The 24,157-nt window shown below is 34.3% G+C and overlaps 1 pseudogene; it reads left to right on the top strand.

Annotated features, from left to right (window-relative positions):
* The first annotated feature begins 8,125 nt into the window (after positions 1-8,125).
* The window catches only part of LOC132418039 (adiponectin receptor protein 1-like), an 84,687-nt pseudogene continuing 68,655 nt past the window's right edge, over positions 8,126-24,157 (top strand).

Here is a 24,157-nt window from a genome sequence, read left to right as displayed (position 1 = left end):
TTAGAAATGAAAACGGAGAAGTAACAACTGAGACTGCAGAAATACAAAGGATCATGAGAGATTACTACAAGCAACTCTATGCCAATAAAATGGACAACCTGGAAGAAATGGACAAATTCTTAGAAATGCACAACCTGCAAAGACTGGACCAGGAAGAAATAGAAAATATGAACAGACTAATCACAAGCACTGAAATGGAAACTGTGATTAAAAATCTTCCAACAAACAAAAGCCCAGGACCAGATGGCTTCCCAGGCGAAATCTATCAAACATTTAGAGAAGAGCTAACAGCTATCCTTCTCAAACTCTTCCAAAATATAGCAGAGGGAGGAACACTCCCAAACTCATTCTACGAGGCCACCATCACCCTGACACCAAAACCAGACAAAGATGTCACAAAGAAAACTACAGGCCAATATCACTGATGAACATAGATGCAAAAATCCTCAACAAAATACTAGCAAACAGTATCCAACAGCACATTAAAAGCATCATACACCATGATCAAGTGGGGTTTATTCCAGGAATGCAAGGATTCTTCAATATATGCAAATCAATCAATGTGATATACTATATTAACAAACTGAAAGAGAAAAACCATATGATCATCTCAATCAATGCAGAGAAAGCTTTCGAAAAAATTCAACACCCATTTATGATAAAAACTCTGCAGAAAGTAGGCATAGAGGGAACTTTCCTCAACATAATAAAGGCCATATATGACAAACCCACAGCCAACATCATCCTCAATGGTGAAAAACTGAAAACATTTCCACTAAGATCAGGAACAAGACAAGGTTGCCCACTCTCACCACTCTTATTCAACATAGTTTTGGAAGTTTTAGCTATAGCAATCAGAGAAGAAAAGGAAATAAAAGGAATCCAAATCGGAAAAGAAGAAGTAAAGTTGTCACTGTTTGCAGATTACATGATGCTATACATAGAGAATCCTAAAGATGCTACCAGAAAACTACTAGAGGTAATCAATGAATTTGGTAAAGTAGCAGGATACAAAACCTCTGGCATTCCTATACACTAATGATGAAAAATCCAAAAGTGAAATTAAGAAAACACTCCCATTTACCACTGCAACAAAAAGAATAAAATAGCTAGGAATAAACGTACCTAAGGAGAAAAAAGACCTGTATGCAGAAAATTATAAGACACTGATGAAAGAAATTAAAGATGATACAAATAGAGGGAGAGATATACCATGTTCTTGGATTGGAAGAATCAACATTGTGAAAATGACTCTACTACCCAAAGCAATCTACAGATTCAATGCAATCCCTATCAAACTGCCACTGGCATTTTTCACAGAACTAGAACAAAAATTTTCACAACTTGTATGGAAACACAAAACACCCTGAATAGCCAAAACAATATTGAGAAGAAAAACGGAGCTGGAGGAATCAGGCTCCTTGACTTCAGACTATACTACAAAGTTACAGTAATCAAGACAGTGTGGTACTGGCACAAAAACAGAAAGATAGATCAATGGAACAGGATAGAAAGACCGGAGATAAACCCTTGCAAATATGGTCACCTTATCTTTGATAAAGGAGGCAGGAATGTACAGTGGAGAAAGGACAGCCTCTTCAATAAGTGGTGCTGGGAAAACTGGACAGGTACATGTAAAAGTACGAGATTAGATCACTCCCTAACACCATACACAAAAATAAGCTCAAAATGGATTAAAGACCTAAATGTAAGGCCAGAAACTATCAAACTCTTAGAGGAAAACATAGGCAGGACACTCTATGACATAAATCACAGCAAGATCCTTTTTGACCCACCTCCTAGAGAAATGGAAATAAAAACAAAAATAAACAAACGGGACCTAATGAAACTTCAAAGCTTTTGCACAGCAAAGGAAACCATAAACAAGACCAAAAGACAACCCTCAGAATGGGAGAAAATATTTGCAAAAGAAGCAACTGATAATGGATTAATTTCCAAAATTTACAAGCAGCTCATGCAGCTCAATAACAAAAATACAAACAACCCAATCCAAAAATGGGCAGAAGACCTATATAGACATTTCTCCAAAAAAGATATACAGATTGCCAACAAACACATGAAAGAATGCTCAACATCATTAATCATTAGAGAAATGCAAATCAAAACTACAATGAGATATCATCTCACACCAGTCAGAATGGCCATCGTCAAAAAATCTACAAACAATAAATGCTGGAGAGGGTGTGGAGAAAAGGGAACACTCTTGCACTGCTGGTGGGAATGTGAATTGGTATAGCCACCATGGAGAACAGTATGGAGGTTCCTTAGAAAACTACAAATAGAACTACCATATGACCCATGAATCCCACTACTGGGCATAAACCCTGAGAAAACCATAATTCAAAAAGAGTCATGTACCACAATGTTCATTCCAGCTCTGTTTACAGTAGCCAGGACATGGAAGCAACCTAAGTGTCCATTGACAGTTGAATGGATAAAGAAGATGTGGCACATATATACAATGGAATATTACTCAGCCATAAAAGGAAACGAAATTGAGTTATTTGTGGTGAGGTGGATGGACCTAGCGTCTGTCATACAGAGTGAAGTAAGTCAGAAAGAGAAAAACAAATACCATATGCTAACACATATATATGGAATCTAAGAAAAAAGAAAGTCATGAAGAACCTAGGGGCAAGACGTGAATAAAGACACAGGCCTACTAGAGAATGGACTTGAGGATATAGGGAGGGGGAAGGGTAAGCTGTGACAAAGTGAGAGAGTGGCATGGACATATATATATATACATATATATAGATATATATGTATGTATGTATATGGGATATGGGAACATATGTATAACTGATTCACTTTGTTATAAAGCAGAAACTAACACACCATTGTAAAGCAATTATACTCTAATAAAGATGTTTAGAAAAAAAAATTTGCTTGAAATCTAGTTGAGCAAAAAAAAAAAAAATCAATATACAGAAGCAGGAATGGAGAAACTATGGCTAAAGGATTGGAGACACCAATTAAATCAGTTTAAAAATGATTTATGTCTATGGTCAAATGAGGTGAAATCAACTGTGATAAATATGGTTTCACAGCCAAGGACAAGAAGTAGAGAAACTTTTAAAGGAGACTCTTGCAGAAGTTACAAAAATTTCAGGGAAACTTCTTGTTTGTACCTGCTCTTGGTTATCAAACTCATGGAAAGAGCTAAATGTTACTCCAGTGGAAATAATACTAATGAACCACTCTGAATTGAATGAATTAAGTAGTTTTAACGTCCAAGCTCTAGAAGCTAATTATAAGAGTGCAGTGATAAAGTAGGAAGCAGTGATAGCATCTTATTTTTCCTCTTCTCCCTACCTTGTTCCCAAGGTAAGACACAATAATGTTTGAATGTCTGCTGCTCTCATGGTTGGCTCTGGCCAAAAATAAATGTGAGGGTATTTACTATTCTTTGGACAGTTCCAAGTTCTCAATATTCCTATTTTGCTGGGTAATGCCAAAAAGTAGAGTCAAATGACACAAAATAAAAGAGTAGAACTGTATTTAGAGATGGCTATCAATTTTTGAAGAGGAATAAAGGAGCATGCATACTGTATATCCAGAAAATATCTTTTTAAAAATGTATAATAAACTGGCAGCAAAAATTATTTCAGAAAAAGAAACTTATGGATTAAAGAGATGAGAGAAGATTGTTTTCACTGTATATAGTTTTATGTTTTTAATAGTTTACTATGTACATATATTAACTATTTAAATAAATTAATAACTTTTAAATAATCTGAAAAAGCAACAGACACCCCAACATACTCCTTTATGTAAAACTTGTGAAAAATTGTCACAGATCATAAGAGACTAAGACATAACATCTAAATGTAATTTGGTATCCTGAATTAGATCCTGAAACAAACAAAAGACACTAATGGATAAACTAGTGAAATTCAAATAAAGTCTGGAGTTTAGTTTGGAAAAAAAAAAAGGAATTACAATGTACTATTTCTCTCTGACTGCAAAGTTGATTTACACATGATTGGTGGTATCACTGATTTTGTTTGGAAGAATACACAGCTTAAAGTAAAAGATAAAAGTTTAAGAAGAAATGATCTCAAAGATACTGCTAAAGATCTGAGCTCATTCACCTTCAGCTCCAATAGGTGGGGCTCGAAACTCATTACCCCCATCCTTCCAACATGAAAAATGCTGAACAAACTGAAAATCAATAACTTTTCTTAGAACCGTCAGAGAATCAAGGTCACGGGGTAAACTGCCACCCTGAAATCTAGAGAGACAGGTGAATACAGAAAATCAGCCAAGACATCCTGAACTACAGCAGAAGCTACTAGAGCCATAAACTTGTAGGAACACTTAAACAGTAATTTTGACAAATTTCTGGAGGCTGAGTGTGGATTACCTTGAAAGTAAGAAATTCCTGTGACCCAGCCTAGGAGAACCCTTACATTTTCATGGATTTTATCTCCAGGAACCCCACTAGATTTTCATAGTAAAGAACCAAGAAAAATCCTTCTGTTTCTAGTAAGAGAAGAGGAAATATAACCATTTATGCCCAGAGTATCCTCCATAACAAAGAGCTACACTGCGGGGGGAAAGGACTTTACAAGAGTTTTATCTTCCTGGAAGAAAAGCAGTTAGCAAAATATAGCCTTCTTGTCTCACTTAGAAGGAGAAAAAAAAGGTTAAGAAACACTTTTGACAGTCAGAGCCCAGGCAGAAATAGAGGAGGAGATTAAAAATAAAGAACAAGTGTAACAAGTATAAAACAGTTACAGACATGGTAAATATTAATACTGTATTAGTATTCAGTTTAAATGTGAATTGTTTAAATACACCAATTGAAAGACAGGAACTTTCAGATTGGATTAAAAAACAAGACCCAACTATATGTTGTTTATAAGAAACCCACTTTTAATATAAATCCATAGATGCATTAAAAATAAAGTGATGGAGAAAAATATACCATGCTAACACTAATTAAAAGGAAAGTGAAGTAGCAATATCAATTATAGACAAAGGAGACTACAGAAAAAGAAAATTATCAGGATAAAGAGGGCCATTATGTAATGATAAAGGGGTCAATTCCCCAAAATTACATTACAATCTTTAACATATATGCACCTAACAAGAGAATATCAAAATACGTGAGGCAAAACTGATAGAAGTCAAGGAGAAATAGACAAATCCACTATTAGAGTTTTCAGCATCCCTCTTTCCATAATTGATAGATCCAGCAGGCAGAAAACCAGTAATTATGTAGTTAAACTGAACAACACCATTAATCAACTGGATCTAGTTGATGTTTCTGGAATACTTCATCCAACAATAGCAGAATGCACATTCTTCTCAAGCTCACTTGGAACATTCACAAGATAGACCATATTAACGTCCCTAAAACATACTTTAACAATTTAAAAGAATATAAATCATACGTATCTTATTACACCACAGTGGAATTAAACTAGAAATCAATAACTGAGAGATAGCTAGAAAACACCAAAATATTTGGAAAATAAACAATACACTTCTAAATAATACAGGGTCAATGAATTCTTGAGAGAACTATTTAAATATTTCAAGATAAATGAAAATATAGTTTATCAAAATTTGTGGGATGCAGGAAAAAGAGTATTTAGAAGGAAATTGATAGCAATGAATGCATATAATAGAAAAGTAAACAATCCAAAATCAATAACTAAGCTTCCACCTTAGGAAACTAGAGATAGAAGAGCAATTTAAGCAAGGAAAAGAAAAGAAATAATAAAAATTAGAGCAGAAATAAATAAAATTGAAAATAGGACATCAAAAGAGAAATCAATGAAACCAAAAGCTGGTGCTTTGAAAGGATCAATAAAATTGATAAATCTATAGCCAGGCTAAAAAAATTTCTTTTGAAAAGTAAGAAAAAAAAAAAGAGAAAAGGCACAAATTACTAATATCAGACATGAAAGAGAGGCCATCACTACTGATCACATGGACTCTTGTTAAGAGGATAATAAAGGAATATTATGAACAACTCTATGCCAATAAATTTGATAACAGATGAAACTGACTAATTCTATGAAAGACAAAAACTACCAAAATTCACACAAAAAGAAATAGATAACCTGAAGAGGCATATAACTATTATGGAAATTAATTCAACAATAAATAAGCTTTCAAAAAAGAAAGCAACTGAAACATACAATTCACTACTGAATTCTACATTTATGGAAGAAATAGTGTCAATTCTCTACAATCTCTTCTAGAAAAAAGAAGAAAAGGAACACTTCCTGACTCATTCTGAAGCCAATATTACCCTAATACCTAATCCAGATAAAGACATTACAAGGAAGGAAAAATATAGATCAGTATTTCTTATAAACATAGATGCAAAAATCCTCAACAAAATACTAGCAAACTGAATCCAATAATGTATAAAAATAATTAAACACCACAACTAGGTGGAATTTTTTCCAGGTAAGCAAGGCTGATTAGACATTTGAAAATCAATGTAATTCATCACATCAAAAGGTTAAAGAATAAGAATCATATTATCATATTAATTGATACAGAAAAGAATTTGACAAAAATCCAATACCCATTGATGACAAAAACTATCAGGAAACTTGGAAGAGAAGGAGATTCTTCAACTTTGTAAAGAATATCTACAAAAAACTTATGGCTAACATCATATTTAATTGTGAGAAACTAGATGCTACCCTCCTAAAATCAAGAACAAAGCACATGTTTCCTCTCACCACTCCTATTAAACTTTGTGCTAGAAATCCTAGCTAATGCAATAATAAAAGACAAGAAAAGGTAAGTGGATTGGGAAGAAAACTAAAGCTGTCTTTGTTCACAGATAACATGACTGTCTACATAGAAAATCTCAAAGAATCAAAAAAAAATTACAGAATTAATAAATGAGTATGGCAAGTTCACAAGATACAGGTTAATACAGAAACGTCATTTGCTTTTCCATATGCCAGCAATAAACAACTGGAATTTGAAATTAAAAAGAGAATACCACATTAGCATCAAAAAAAGAGAAAACTTAAGTATAAACCTAATGAAATATGTACAAGATCTATGTATGGCTCTGAAGAAAAAATCAAAGATCTAAATAAATAAAGAGAAATTCTGTGTTCATGGATTAAAAGACTCAATGTTTTTGATGTCGACAAGCTGATTGTAAAGTTTCTATGGAAATGAAACCATGAAAAGCTTCTGCACAGCAAAGGAAACCATCAACAATATTAAGAGGCAACATACTGAATGGGAGAAAATATTTGCAAATCATGTATCTGATATGGGGTTAATAGCCAAAATATATAAAGAATTCATACAACTCAGTTGCAAAAAACAAGAAACAAATGTTCAATTTAAAAACGGGCACAAGATCTGAAAAGACATTTTTCCAAAGAAGCCATACAGATGGTCAACAGATACATGAAAAGATGCTTGATGTCATTAATCATTAGGAAAATGCAAATCAAAACTGCAATGATATATCAACTCATACCAGTTAGAATAGCTATCATCAAAAAGACAAGAAACAAGAAGTGCTGGTGAGTATGTGGAGAAAAGGAAACCCTTATGCACTTTGGTGGGAATGTAAATTGGTGCAGCCACTATGGAAAACAGTATGGAGGTTCCTTAAAATATTAGAAATAGATACATATAGAATAGCTAAACAACAAGGTCCTCCTGTATAGCACAGGGAACTATATTCAATATCCTGAGATTAAAACATAATGGAGAAGAATATTAAAAATATATATATATACACACATATATGTATACAGATATATATAACTGAATCACTTTGCTGTACAGCAGAAATTAACACAACATTGTAAATCAACTATACTTCAATAAAAACATTAAAAATAAATTAATTAATAAAAATTAAAAGTAGAACTACCATATGAAACAGGAATTCCACTTCTGGGTATTTACCCAAAAGTACAAAAACACTAACTCAAAAAGATATATGTACCCCCATGTCCATTGCAGCATTATTTACAATAGCCAAGATATGGAAACAACATAACTGTCCACTGATAGATAAATAGATAAAGAAATTATGGTATATATTCACAACAAAATATTATTCATCCATAAAAAAGAATGAAACCTTGCCATTTGTGACGACATGGCTGAACCTCAAAAGCATTATGCTAAGTCAAGTAAGTCAGACAGAGAAAGATAAATACCATAGGATTTCTCTTATATCTGGAATCTAAATATGCACGCACACACACACACACATACACATATTAATACACAGACCTTAAACTTTTCAAAAAATACTAACTTAAAGGGAGCATAAGCAAAAATGTAAAATGCAAAAGCATAAACTTCTAGTAGATAACACGTGAGAAAATCTACTGACTTTGTTTGGCAATGACTTTTAAAATATAAAACCAAAAGCACATTTCATGAAAAAAATTGGTACGTTGACGTTCTAAAATTGAAAACTGTTCTAAGAAAGACATTGTTGAGGGAATGAAAAGACAAGGCACAAACCAAGAGAAAATGTGGCAAAACACATTTGATAAAAGACTAGCAACCAAAATATGCAAAGACCTTCTAAAATAACAAGAAAATGGACATCCCAATTAGAAAATGGACAAAAAATCTGAGCAGACACCTCAGCAAAGAATATACACAGCTGTTAAATAAGCATATGAAAAGATGCTCAACACTTTTTGTCATTTGGTAATCACAAATTAAAACAATGAGATACCACTGAACACCTATTAAAATGGCTGAAATTTAAAAATCTGGCAATGCCAAATGCTGGAGAGGATGCAGAGAAACAGAAACTTATTCATTACTGGAGGAAATGCAGAATAGTCCACTCTGGAGAACCATTTGGCAGTTACTCACAAAGCTAAATATAGTCTTACCATATAATTCATCAGTCACACTCCTAGGTAATTACCTAATTGAGCTGCAAATTTATGTCAACAACAACAACAAAACACTTGAACAAGAATGTTTACAGCAGCTTTATTCATAATTGCCAAAAACTGGAAACAACCAAGATGTCCTTGAATAGGTCAATGTATCCACAAATTGTGTATATCTATGTAAGTGAATTATTCAGTGATATAAAGAATGAACTATCAACCCACAAAAAGACATGGAGAAAAATGCATACTGTTTACACTGCTAAGTGAAAGAAGCCAGTGTGAAAAAGCTACATACTTTATGATTCCAATTACATGGGATTTTGGCAAAACTACAGATATAGAGAAAAGATAAGGGGTACCAGGAATTTTGGGGTTGGGGGAGGGATGAACAGGTGAGGTACAAGGCATTTTTTACAGCAATGAAAATATTGTGTATGATACTGTAATGCTAGGTATATGACATTATGCATTTATCAAAAACTATAAAATTTTACAACACAATGTGTGAACCTTGATGTACACAAATTGAAAAATATATCATTTAGACGGTCACGGGATCCCAAGAAAGAATGTGCACTGTGATAAGTGAATCTAACTATAACAAATGTATAAAACAACCGTACTGAAGAGTGTGGCGGGAAAGGGGCTGACCTAATCAACTTGAGATACAAATGGAGTCTATAAGACTAAAGGCAAAAGGAACTGCACATAAGTCCTATACTTTAATCAATAAAATTGTTTCCTACATGGGTATAAGTTAATAATTCTTATACTGCTATACATGTATACTAGAACTGAACAGTTAAGTATGTAAACGTATGGCAGATGGTGGGATCTATGCATCTCACAGTGGAGTAGAAATTTATAGATGAGCAAGGGGTGAGGACTAGAATGATCCATGTGGTAATGGATTAGAACTGGAGATAGCAGTAGATCTTATGTTTGGATTAGAACTGGAGATAGCAGTAGATCTTATGTTTGGATTAGAACTGGAGATAGCAGTAGATCTTATGTTTGGATTAGAACTGGAGATAGCAGTAGATCTTATGTTTACCTTAATATAAATGCAGATGGTTACATACAGAAATACCTATAGACTTTTGTATATACATGGGTCAATATACACACATATATTTCTCTGCTCTGTTACCCAAAAGGGCCTGAAAGAAACAACACCCTACTAGCAAAAAGCACACCTAGCACACAGATCTTGGTTTCCAATACCATTCTCCATAAAAGAATTCAGGGTTTTTGGAGAAATGGCTGATTTTAAGGCTTTGCAGGGAATGCATAAGATGAGCCTGGAGCATCTTTCAATGCCAGAAGTTAAGGAAGTGCTTTAATAAATGCAAACACACACTGATGGGAGTATGTCAAAGGGGCACAGGAACTAATTGAAAGAACTTCCAATGGCCTAAAGTGGAACAATTTGAGCAAAATAATGAAAGTAGTATTGGGTTAAAATCTAAAGTATAAGACAGATATCCATTAACCTATACTAATATAAATAACTGATAGGATGAATTAATAAATGGGGGAATACAGACAAATCTCCCAGGCAAAGGAATTCCAAATAAATTATGCAGATACTCCACCCTACTGGAAGGGAAGTATGAGTTCCCACTCTAAAAGTGTGCTGTGCATAGTGACTCTCAAAGAAAATTCCGAAGAGTACAGTATAGGAGTGACTTTATACTGGAGAAACCTAACAAACTCTCTTCAGCCAAGTGATCAAGGTCAACATCAACAGTCATAGATCATGTTGATAGTAGGCACTCTTGATACGATGTGACGAAAATGGCACTTTATTTCTGTGATCTTCCTTCTAAAAGCCCATAACCCCAGTCTAGTAATGAGAGAAACATCAGAAAAACTCCAATAGAACAACATCCTACAATATATCTGACTAGTACTAGTGGGAAGCAGCAGCACAGCACAGGGCGATCAGCTCAGTGCTTTGCGACGACCTACAGGGGTGGGATAGGGAGGGTGGGAGGGAGGCTCAAGAGGGAGAGGATATGGGAATATATGTATGCATATGGCTGATTCACTTTGATGTACAACAGAAACTAACACAGTATTGTGAAGCTATTATACTCCAATAAAGATGTATTAAAAAATAATAAAATAATAAATTATCAAGGTCATCAGAAACAAAAAACCAGAAAGGTCTGAGAAACTTATGGCCAAGAAGAGCCGAAAGAGCCATGACAATCAAATGTAATGCGATATCCTAGAGAAGCATTAGGTAAAAATGAAAGAAAGCTGAATAAAGCATGGACTTTAGTTAATATCAGCACTGGTTTAGAATTTTAACAAATGTACCATACTAATGTAAAATATTTAATAATTGGAGAAACTGTGTATTGGGTGGAAGTTATAACATGGGAGTGCTCTACTATATGCTCAATTTTTCTGTGAAAAAGAACTCTTTAAAATAAAGTCTATTAATAAAACTAAAAGACAAAAATCTCAAAAAAAAATGATTGCTGGCTGGGAAAATAATCTGTTTACTTAGAATTCTATGGAAGACTGAAAGGTCCTGGGCTCAAAGAGCTGTTATTTGGCATAGCCGGAGAATGGGGGCTTCTGGGTGGTCACATGGTCATTGTAATTTATAACCTATACACGAGGTATACATTTGTACTTTTATTAAAGTCTCTAAGTTTAATAAAAATTCAATGAATTATAAAATATCAATGAGAGGTAACAATTTCCACCATTAGGTATAGTTTCTGTTACTCACTGCCAAACTCTGATTACAGGCACTGACACTTTCCTGGAATGTCCGACACTGTGGACCATGGAAACTGCACATGTCATCTGCCAGTTTTCCCAGAATGGACTCTGTGCAGAACCTGCCTCTTTGGGTCACCAGCTTCTGAAACAGGTACTTCTGATTGGACAAACCTAGGTCACATGACCATGTTCTAGCTATAGGGGAGGCTGACAAATTTTTTTCTAGCTTTCATAGAGAGAAGCTGGAACTGTAATAGTGGGGGAATTTTCTAAACACAGGAAGAAAATTGAGGGATGGAAGAAAGCTATAAAAAGTGTCCATTACAGTGGTTACTATGAGGAAAATTCCCCATTGAACAAGAATAATGAATGTCTTGTATTTAAGATACTTTTTAATATTATTTTGTAAAGCTCAGAACTGATCATTTAAGATGCTATTTTTCTAGTATATACAGTGATGAGAAGCACATTATCTTCTGCCAAAGAGGCAGCCTTAATATTTGTTTGCTCTGCGATATTAATTGTTGTGAGATGAATCATTATAACATGATAAATTGATAATCATATTTTTGCCTCACTAACACTAAAAGTGTTTAGCACTCTGATTGAAAGGTCTTCCTTTGCATAGGATCCATTTCCTTTACCCTAGACACCTAGCACTACTATAATCTAACAACCCACTATAGCACAAATCTACCCAAGCAGTTCTATAAGAGAAAATAATTGTTAGAAAAGCATCAAAGTAAGAAAATCAAGATGAAGAACATATAGCTTATTGCTCTCTAGAGTATACAGGTAATAATTAGAACAAAGGTGACATAAATAAAAGGGAATGCTCCCCTCATCTCTTATTCTCTCTCCCTCTTACACACACACACACACACACACACACACACACTGCTTGACACTTTTAAGGGTCTGAAAGAGTTTGAGAAATGATACTGTATCTTCTTGCAGTCTAATTGGGGGGCCAGCTCCTTGAAGTCATGCCTGAGTGCTAGAGAGAAAAGGCTCACTAGATTCTCTTGGGCTCTTCCAGAAAGAGAAAGTGATCATTTCTGTACAAGCTTCCTCCATTACTTCAATTTCAACTAAAACTGGGAACCCTATGTGGCCGTGACCGAAACTATTACCATAAAAGCCAAAGAAGGATGTCAGAAAATCGGTTAAGTCCATCTTGTCTCTATTCCTATAGGACTTTAGTACACAAACCTCCCTGGGTCTTTGTTTTCTATTAGTAAAATTAGAAAGTAATCTTTCCTTCATAGAAATATTGTGTGAATTAAGTGAGGTAACACATGTAAAGAGCATGGATGAATCCAGTATAGTTGACCCTTGAACAACTGAAGGCGTTAGGGGCACCCATCCACAGTTGGCCCTCTGTATCCTCAGGTCCCCATCCACAGATTCAACCAACCCTGGATCAGTTAGTGTTGTAGTTTGTATGTATTGAAAAAATCTGGCATACAAGTGGAACAACGTAGTTTAAAACTATGTTGTTCGAGGGTCAACTGTACTTTACTTCCTGCTTCTTTCACTCAGAGACTCATACTGCTGCAATCTTTAGTCTAGTTGTACAAATAAACTTTGGGGGGATTTTTTTTTTGTCCTTTGTTTCCACCTTGCTCTTGCCCTCTTTAAATCTCTTTTCCCCTAATCAAAACTAAGTTACTGTTTCTATTTAAGTTTCTGTTTCTTTGCGCTTAATCAATGAATAATATCTGTTGAAGGCTCACTGCATTGAGTGTTTCCGGAGGACTTTTAAATGCATGAAGAACTAAAGAACCTTTTGGTTTTTTTCCTTTAGTATGTTTGTTAACTCTCAGACTAACAATTTTTCAAATGAATGCAAAACGAGGTATATTTCTTTACAATATGAAAATAATAGAATAGCCAATTAGTTGCGCCGGCACTGAGAGTCCATGATCTGACTCTGTATTTTAAGCTACCATTTACTGTGAAATATATGCCAAGTGCTTTACTAATTATTTTAGGAAGTTATATTAACATATCCTAATCCTCAGTGATATAAGTATTTATTATCATCATCATTATCATTTTCTTAGTTATGAAATTGAAATTTTTAATGTAATGCAACCTCTCCAAGAACACACAATAATTAGTAGAACTGCTTTTCAAACCTATATATATCTAAAATCAAAGCCAACCACCACACTATACAGCCTCAGTAATGAAGTCACAAAAGCTAAGTCTAAAACTTAGGCAGCTCTTTCCATGAAAGTTTTCTCAAGAATGTAGAACAATAGCCCTGAGAATTCCAAAATCAATCTAAAAAGTAATGTCTCCCATCTTCCTGAGTGGCTGCTTTCACAACATATAGCTAATGGTCCCCATTACAGCAGCAGGGACAGAGACAGCCAATAGTAAATCTTTCTCTTTTACAGTTGGCTCTAGTTTAGGAAGATTTACTTTTATAACAGCTGTAGAGACTTCTATCTTATCAACCTCTACTTCTTTAATATCTTTCTCCCAAACCTTTTTTACAGCCTCTCATAGTAATGACAGGTCCTAAGGGTCAGAACTAGAAGTACTTTCTTTGTAACTCTCAAAGTGTTTGATTTTGAGAAATTACTTTTATTGTCAGCTCAGTTTTGGCATATCCTTGATTTTACTTTGAAAAGTTTTCACAAAGTGGATTCTGGTATGTGAAATCAATGTGATTCTTTTCTAGAAATCTCTAATTCCCTTACTGGTTCCTTTGTTTGCATCAATGCAAATATATTTGCTTATAGAGTCTAAATTGATGGATCATATGTTATCCAAATCTCTTGATCTGATAAAAGACTAATTCTGATTCCAGAACTTGAGCTGGATCAGATTCTTTTCCCTTAGGTAAGTGTTGCTTCATTGAGAGATATAAGCCTATATATAAAAAAAAAAAAAAAAACAAAAACGCCCTGCAGGAAAAAAAAAAAAAAAAGAGGTTCTCACCCGCCCCCGCCAAGTGGTGAAAAGAGTTAAGGGTTTCAATTTCTCACCCTCCAAGTCGAGTTTGCTGCAGTAAAAAAGGGGGATGAAGAGGTGAAAGCCAACCAGAAAAGAGGTAGCACTTTTTACTGAGAATCAATGTATGTATGTTATGGGTTTGAGACATGCCCTATAGGTCTTGTGCCCTGGAGAGATCACTGAACTGTCCTTCTCAATGGACCAGCTGGATACAGACCTTATTTTTATTGAGAGTAGCCAGGATAGAAGAGACAGAGTAGCTTAATCATGTTCAGAGTAAGCAAGGGTTTAGCACACCAACCATGACCACATATTCAGGGACTGCAGCTCCACAGTGAAAATAAACCATCAAGTTTTTCTTAAAATGTAGCTTGAAACCCATCACCCACATACATTTAACCCATTGTACCCATAATAAATGCAAAAGGCTATATTATAATCAAATGGTTTTATATCTATGGCCTAAATACATTATTGTACTTTAAATATATTACTGTACTTTAAGCACTATTCTAATACTTTCAGTACTTCAAATATTTTAGTAATAAAGAATGAATTTTCTTGAGAAAGAATAGTCCGAAGGAAGAAAATTGTCCCAAAGATACCTTAGCAAGACTTCAATCAATAAAAACATGTGGTTGATTGTTCATTACTTTTAATTTATTTTCTATTCTCTTAAGAGGAAAAAATTTTCCTTTGATTATTAAATTTTTATTGATGGTACTGAAGATAGAAATAACCCTGTAGAAAGTATGAAGGGATTCTAATGGCAGCATTATGTGTTATGGTTTTATTATGACCAGAATGAAATAACATTGTAACTTCAAAACTTTTAAAATTGAAATAAACAATATAGATTAAAATGAAATAAATATAATATTTAAACAATATTATTTCCTCAGCTTCATTTAATGAAATACTCAATTTAGGAATATGTTGTGTTTGCTAAATACAAATTTGAAATGTATTGACTTTTTCAATTTAAAGGACTATATGTTATTCTTTTTTCAAAGTTCCCAATTATAAAAGTAAATAGGATTGCTTAACTACTTAGCCTGACACTTAATATAGTGGATTAGTTCATGTTTATAAATCATTTTGAAGACCTAATTTTTTTAGCACTTCCATTTATAATTGTACATATGATCCTGGTGGTCAGTGTCCAGTGGGAAAACTCTCCGTCTCTTAAATCTAAGAATTATGGAGCAGAGGGAAAACTGAAAGACATCATATTCCAGGCAAAATTATATTGGAGATAACATTTACTGTCAACAGCCTTTCTCAAAAGATATTCAGGTTGCCCAGAGTTCACTTGGAATCAAAGCACACACATGCACCTCTGAAGGTACTATCAATTTTACCAAATATCTTTATACTACATCTGTGCCACTTACACACTGTTCCCATTGCCCAGGCTTCTCCTCACATCACTCACTTTCTTTCTTTGCTTAGCAAATTCTGGTACATCTATCACAGTCCCATCCATACTTTGCCTCTTCCATGTGTCCTTCTCAGCTTCCTTGACAGAATTGAACACCCCCTTCTCCACACTACCTTAACTTTCTACATAACTGAAGATATTGAAGATACTTCAATAATACTTATTGATTCAGTCTACCTTATTATAACATCTGTTGTATTATATAACATGAATTTGATTGTTCTGACAGGTCTGTGGTCTGTGATGAAAAAAAATTATTCTATGAACCAAACCACGCTAAGCATTTTACAGTTATTTCCTCATTTAATCCTCATAACAAACACGTGATGTTAATGATGATATGAATTGCACTTTACAGATAAGGAAAAAGTCTAAGAAAGGTTAAGTAAATTGTCTAAGTTTACATAGGATGAAACAGGGCTGATCAGGTATATCTGATCACAGAAACTATACCCTTTACCTAATGGTATCCTAGAAAACATTTAACAACTGACTCCTGCCACATCTGAGAAGAATTTTAAAAAAGAGAGATAGAGAGAGAAAGAAGGAAAAAATCCTCTTCTTCAACATTTGCTCACTTTCACCATGATCATACTTCCACTGCTGCCAATTTCACGATACCAAGAGGATGTCACTGCACATAGCCTTCAGAAGAGATGCTCACAGTGGACATTGTGAGTCACTATGAGCTGGAATCAACAGACCATCACTTCTGCCACTGTGTTCTTTGCTTCCTATTCATATTTGTATTCTGCCTCCACCTCAAAAGTTGTACTATGCATGGAATCAAATGGGTGCTCAAAAACTCCTTGTGAAGAAATGAATAAATGATTTATGCTTATAAATTGACTACAATGTGGTTAATATACACACATCTTGGTAAAATAATTTCCTCATTTTTGACATTTTTAATCTCCAAAAAGGGGTTGCTGATAGTTAATCATTTAGTGGTATAAACAAACAGCATTTTAAAATGAAATAGAGCAATATATATTCTAAGAAGTGATTATTTGTAAAAATTAAAGACTTTTTCCTCTAGGTTCTGTGCATTCTGGCAAAATTAAGTGGAGACTTTCAAAATTAATCAGATAGTTTAATAAATGCTGATGAAAATATCCACATATTACTTTAAATTCCATGTTCTCCTTCATGTTTCTTCATATTATGGAAATTCAGCCAATATATCCAAATGTAGTAAATCGATCAAATCTCCAGATTACTTTCACATCATAATTAAAAGGTTTTCCATAATGCCTATATCATTTAAGTAAATCTAAATGTCTATGCTGAGGGCTTCCCTGGTGGCGCAGTGGTTGAGAGTCCGCCTGCCGATGCAGGGGACACAGGTTCGTGCCCCGGTCTGGGAAGATCCCACATGCCGCGGAGCGGCTGGGCCCGTGAGCCATGGCCGCTGAGCCTGCGCGTCCAGAGCCTGTGCTCTGCAACAGGAGAGGCCACAACAGTGAGAGGCCCGCGTACCGCAAAATAAATAAATAAATAAATAAATAAATAAATAAATAAATAAATAAATAAATGTCTATGCTGACCCACCTCCTAGAGTAATGAAAATAAAAACAAAAATAAACAAATGGGACCTAATTAAATTTAAAACCTTTGGCAAAGCAAGGAAACCATAAGCAAAACGAAAAGACAGACTACAGAATGGGGGAGAAAATATTTGCAAATGAAGCAAGATATTAATCTCCAAAATATACAAACAGCTCATGGAGCTCAGTACCAAAAGAACAAAAAACCCAATTAAAAAATGGGCGGAAGACCTAAAAAGACATTTCATCAAAGGAGACATACAGATGGCCAAGAGACATATGAAAAGATGCTCAACATCACTATTATTAGAGAAATGCAAATCAAAACTACAATGAGGTATCACCTCACACCAGTCAGAATGGCCATCATCAAAAAGTCTATAAGCAGTAAAGGCTAGAGAGGATGTGGAGAAAAGGGAACCCTCCTACACTGTTGGTGGGAATCTAAATTGATACAGCCACTATGGAGAACAGTATGGAGGTTCCTGAAAAAAACTAAAAACAGAACTACCATATGACCCAGCAATCCCACTACCAGGCATATACCCTGAGAAAACCATAATTCAAAAGGACACATGGACCCCAATGTTCACTGCAGCATTGTTTACAATAGCCAAGACATGGTAACAACCTAAATGTCCAATGAAAGATGAATAGAAAAAGAAGATGTGGTACATATATACAATGGAATATTACTCAGCCATAAAAACTAACAGAACTGGGTAATTTGTAGAGATGTGGATGGACCTAGAGTCTGTCATATAGAGTGAAGTAAGCCAGAAAGAGAAAAACAAATGTTGTATATTAACGCATATATGTGGGATCTAGAAAAATGGTACAGATGAACCTATTTGTAGGGCAGGAATAGAGACGTAGATGTAGAGAACAGACATGTGGACACAGGGAGGAAGGGGAGGGTGGGACAAATTGGGGGATTAGGTTTGATATAAATACACTACCATGTATAAAACAGATAGCTAGTGGGAACCTGCTGTACAGCACAGTGAGCTCAGCTTGGTGCTCTGTGATGACCTAGATGGGTGGGATGGGGGGGTGGGAGGGAGGTCCAAGACAGAGGGGATATATGTATACATATAGCTGATTCACTTCATTGTACAGCAGAAACTAACACAACTTTGTAAAGCAATTATACTCCAATAAAAAGAAAAAAAGAGTGAGTGGGTCATATAGACCAAGCCCCCACTCCTAGGAACTAAGAAATTTTTAACATCAATGTCATTTCTCGAAAGAAAAGCATCTGAAAATTACATGAAATTCTATTTAAACTTGTGATACTTTTTCCAAAAAATTTTCCATTCAGGGATTTCAACATTTAGCTTACGCAAAACTAAGCCAAAAAATAGATTTTCATTAAACTAAAAATGTCAACACATTTTTCTGCTTCTCCACTCTCTTATAGGAAACTCATTCTCGCTTGTGAAGAACTATGCATTTCCTTTGTATTTCCATTTGAAAAACTGAGTGATGTTTTGAGACATATTTTAAATGGAAAATGTTCTAGAAAAGCACTTTAAATTTGGAAGAGTTTTCAGTGTCAAATATAAATCTTTTCTAACGTTAAAATTATTACCCTTTTTAATGGCTTTGTCTTTATTTTCTGTTTATGTTAATTCATTGGTTTAAAACTTCTATTTGATTCTTTGAAGACGATCCTCAACACTCATTATTGCGTGCCCCTGAAATGTTAATGAGTAATAAAAGCAAACCCAAATATATAGCTTAGTCTTAATCCAAAGGAATAATCTAGTAGCAAAAGAAAATTAGCTGCCTTTATTGAATGTTATGGCTTTGAACTGACTGCAGTATTAAGTGGAGTCACAATGTATGGTGTGTCCAGAACACTGACATAAGGAAACAACCACAAGTGGAGTAATAGACAAGATTGCCTAGTAAATCTCTTCTTTGACTCAGCTGCAGGATCCAATGGAATGACACTGTAATTACACAGAAAGTAATTGTCATATATTTGCCAAGAAATTACATGGTTGACAGTAATCTCTGAAAATTGTTCTTCATTTCTAGTGCCAACAGCTATGTTAGCAGAAAATGAAATTAGAAACAACCACAGGAGGTGTTTCTTCTCATTTAGAAAACTATTTCATTTAAGAAGTAAAATTTAATTTACGAGTAAATATTATAAAACTAAAAATAAAATGGAATGACTTAGAAACATTTGTAACATTTATTGTTATTTGGTATAATGTTGGCTTTATGGAAAAAAACAAAGTCATTTCATCTCAAGCTAATTATATATCCTATTTTGCAAGTGCTGGTACTGTAAAGCCATCTTCCCCAGGTTATTCCTTCCAAACAAATGAATGAGTCAGATTCCAAGAGCCGAAGATAGGAATAACTATATTTTTTTTACAGCTTACAACTCTTTCCCCAAAATAATATAAAAGCCTTCTTTTATGAATTGTAAGAGTTAATATTATAAGATAAGAATAGTTTTCTATTCAGAACTATGTTCAAGTTAGGAAATAAGTAGCTTTATGTTCTCATATTGTTGTGGCATAAATGAGGAACTCTTAGAAACCAAAATCACCAACTGAAACTAAGAAAGCTTACCAATGAACAGTATGCTAAAAACTGCTGAAACTCTTAGTTGGTAAAAAAAACTTCAAGTTATTAGTCATAAAAACTCTGTGTAAATATATCTATTTTCCTAATAAAGTTTAGCAAAGTCTTGTCTACATGAAAAAACACATTTAAACGTGTTTTCAAGAATTTATTTTAAGTTATATAATGAATTATCTTCTTTATCCTGTGCATTTGGTTAATATAATAGGTTGTCATATTACCTATATATATAAATATTTCCTTTTTTGGTTAAGCCAAAACGTGGCAACCAGGGAAGATAGTCAGTATTAAAATAACAAGTTTTCTTGTCATTTTTTTACTATACATTTTGCTCAGGAAGTTAATTTTGTTGCAGGAAGGTTAAAATGCTCTGTACTGTGGGAGAAAAAAGTAGTGTGCAAAGTATTATTTATAGTACCTAACATTTGTTAAAGAAAACAGATATAGAGAAGATTGTTCATGGAAAAATGTACCTCCACGTACATAAAATATCTGAAAGGTTACTTAAGAAATTAGTAATGCTGATTACCTCTAGGAAGGATAACTGAGTAGTTAGGAAATAAGGGTGAGGGAGACACAAATTCCATGACACATTTCTTGCAACTTTAAAATTTTATCCTGTGTCCATGAATTATCTACTGAAAAATAAATGTAAAGTAGGAAACAAATAAATATGCCCTTCCCTTTGAAGAACCAGGATCAAAGGTTCAAATTAGAAGACTACAGGACTATAGAATAGAAGGAAATAATTCTTTGGATTATAAGGAAAGCTGGCACTTCTCATTTTGCAGAGTACAATGAAAAAAGTATATCTTCTAAGGGTGCATAAGAAGTTTGAACATGAGGGCCTTGAAAAGGCGAAGCGTCCTGTAAGTCCAGACTACATGGAACAAAGATGAATATGGGACATAAATAAACAGGACGAGTAGCAAATGTATAACTTAATAAGAGGAAGAAACAAGACCAGCCCTCCAGCAAACACGCACACACACACACACAGGTTCTATTCTCTTCTGTGACCTTCTGGGACACTGGCTCATAAAGCCATTACCAATTGTTCCTCTCACAGAAGTGAGCCCCCAATAGCCAGTTTTTGCTGCATGACACCAATTCTTCGAAGAAAAAAAAAAGACCTGATAAAAACTTGATCAACATGATTCTTTTGCCAGGAAATGTCAGACTGCAAAAGCCTGGCTGTAGTTTTGCCCTTGGTTTCTGTGAAATTATTCTATATAAAGCCTGTGATTCACTCTAGACCATTCTCAACCGGGATTTCATGTAAGAATTAAGCCCCAATCAATGCACTAAGGCCTTCATGTTTATAAATGAATTAGGATGTAATTTGTTATGTATTATCCTTGGGAAGACTGGGAAAATAGTCATTCAGATCATTCTCTTGTTTGTAATTCAAAGGGGAAGAATCTCTTCGAGACTGTGTTACACTAAAGAAGCACAGTTTTAATGTCAAAGAGGAAATTCAAAATAACTCAATTCTCTATTTCAAGTTCTCATACTCTTTGCAAGGGGATATGGAGAACACAACAACACTCTTTGAAATCATGCCATCTTCCCCCTTTACTTTCTGTTTCACTCCATAGTTGCTTCACTATTTTTTTTTTAAATCTCAAAACTATTCTGAAAAAATTGCCTTCCTCTCCACACAATTTCATCCTGTCTCCCAAGCCAGAAGTAGCTAGCGGGACACTTTTCCATGGCAGTGCTATACTTTAAGACTGCCAAAGAGCCAGGCAATGAGTATTGCCAAGTGCACAGTCTGCAGGAATTTTGGTAATTCTATTACTCTAAATTATTGATGAGAACCTGCTGGTATATTTTGTTCTTTCCACATCTATTTCTCCCTCTTAATTTTGGTCCTATAACTTCTGAAACAATTTTTTTTTTTGCTTAACTTCACTTAATTCAACTTCATTTTTATTACTGAAGACAGAAGGTTTCTAACGAATACACTTTATACACCTACTAAAAGGTTTGCCTTGAAAACAGAATATTCCAATATTTGCAAAGCTTATCTTTAAGGTCTTTGTACAAGTGAAAAAAAAGAGAAATGAACGTTCAATGTTAACTTAATAAAGTTTAAGTAAAGAAATAGCAAAACATTTTTATGGTATAGTGTGGTTTAGTTACTCTCAACTAATACTTCACGTATATTCATAAAGTCCTGAGTTTAATTTATTCTTGTTAGATAATATCTTGATTATTGCTTTTTTCTGACCTTTATCACTCAGCAAAATCATTTTGAGATTCATCTATGTTGTTTTATGATAGTTCATTTCTCTTTATTATTGAGTAGCATTGTATCCATAAATCACAATTTGTTTATCAATTCATCTGTTGAAGGACAATTGAGTTTTTCCCATTTTAGCTATTTAAAAATAAGCTTCTATAAAAATATCATGTGTTGACATAAAAATTTTTACATGGACATAGGCTTTCATTAAATGAAATGCCTCCAGTTAAATGCCTAGAATATATGTCAGGTGGATGCTTAACATTTTATGACATCGCCAAACTTTTCCAGAATGGTTCTACCATGTTTTATTCTATCCAAGCAATGTAAGAGACATCCAGTTCCTCCATATTTTTTGCCACCATTTGGCATATGATGTCTTTATAATTTTATCAAGTCTAATAGGTGTGTCATGGTATCTCATTGCAGTTTGAAATTGCATTTTTCTAATCATTAATGATGTTGAGCATCCTTTTTGCTTATTGCCATCTGTACATTGTCTTGGTCAAGTGTGTGCTCAAATATTTTGCCCATTTTTAATCAGTTCTTTGTTGTTACTGAGTTTTGAGAGATCTTTGCACATTCTGTATAAAAGCCATATATCAGATACATACTTTGCAAATATTCCTCTCAGTTGGTAGCTTGTCTTTTCAATCTCCTCATAGTGTCTTTCAAATAAAAGTGTAAATTTTGATGAAGTTTTTATTGATTGTGCTTTCGATTGTGGCGTCTCAGAAATCTTTACCTTATACAAGGTCATGAAGATTTTTCTCGTATGATTTCTTCTAGAAGTTTTATAACATTTGGTTTTATATTTAGGTCTATAATTCATTTTGAGCTACTTTTAACATATGATATAAGGCATCAATCAAAGTGGGTTATTTTGGGCTTCCCTGGTGGCGCAGTGGTAGAGAGTCCGCCTGCCGATGCAGCAGACACGGGTTCATGCCCTGGTCTGGGAAGATCCCACATGCCGCGGAGCGGCTGGGCCCGTGAGCCATGGCCGCTGAGCCTGCACGTCCGGAGCCTGTGCTCCGCAATGGGAGAGGCCACAACAGTGAGAGGCCCGCCTACCCCCGCAAAAAAAAGTGGGTTATTTTGCATATTTATATCCAATTATCCCATACCACTCTTTTTTAAACTGTTGTCTCCCCACAAAATTGTTTTTCACTTTTGTCAAAATTAAGTTGCACATGTTTGTGTAGGTCTATTTCTGAACTCTCTAATCTTTTCCACTGATGTATTTCTCTATATTAATGCCAAACTACACTGTTTCAATTACTGAGCTTCATAGTAAGTCTTGAAATCAAGTAATACATCTTGCTATTTGTTATTTCTTTGTACCTTCTGTTCTTTGTTTCATTTGGTCTATTTTCCTGACAACTTTTGGACTATCTAAGTATTCTTTATGATTCTAACTTTTTGTCATTTGTTGGCTAATAGTACAAAAACTTTGCAATACTATATTTCTTCCTAGTCTTTTTTGCTATTGTTTTATACCAAAATTGTTTTATTTTATGCATTTTTTACTAATACATTATTTTGTTTGTATAAAACCATGATCGTTTTAACAGCTTTATTGATATATAATTCACATTCCATACCATTAACCCCTTTAAAGTGTCCAATTGGATATTTTTAGTGTACCAGCAGCATTGTATCACCATCACCACAATTTTACAACACTTTAGTCCCTCCTAAAAAAATTCAGACCCATTAGCCATCA

The sequence above is a fragment of the Delphinus delphis genome, chromosome 2 (assembly GCF_949987515.2).
Source record: "Delphinus delphis chromosome 2, mDelDel1.2, whole genome shotgun sequence".
In the NCBI taxonomy this organism is placed as follows: Eukaryota; Metazoa; Chordata; class Mammalia; order Artiodactyla; family Delphinidae; genus Delphinus; species Delphinus delphis.
This window is presented reverse-complemented; position numbering and strand designations above follow the sequence as displayed.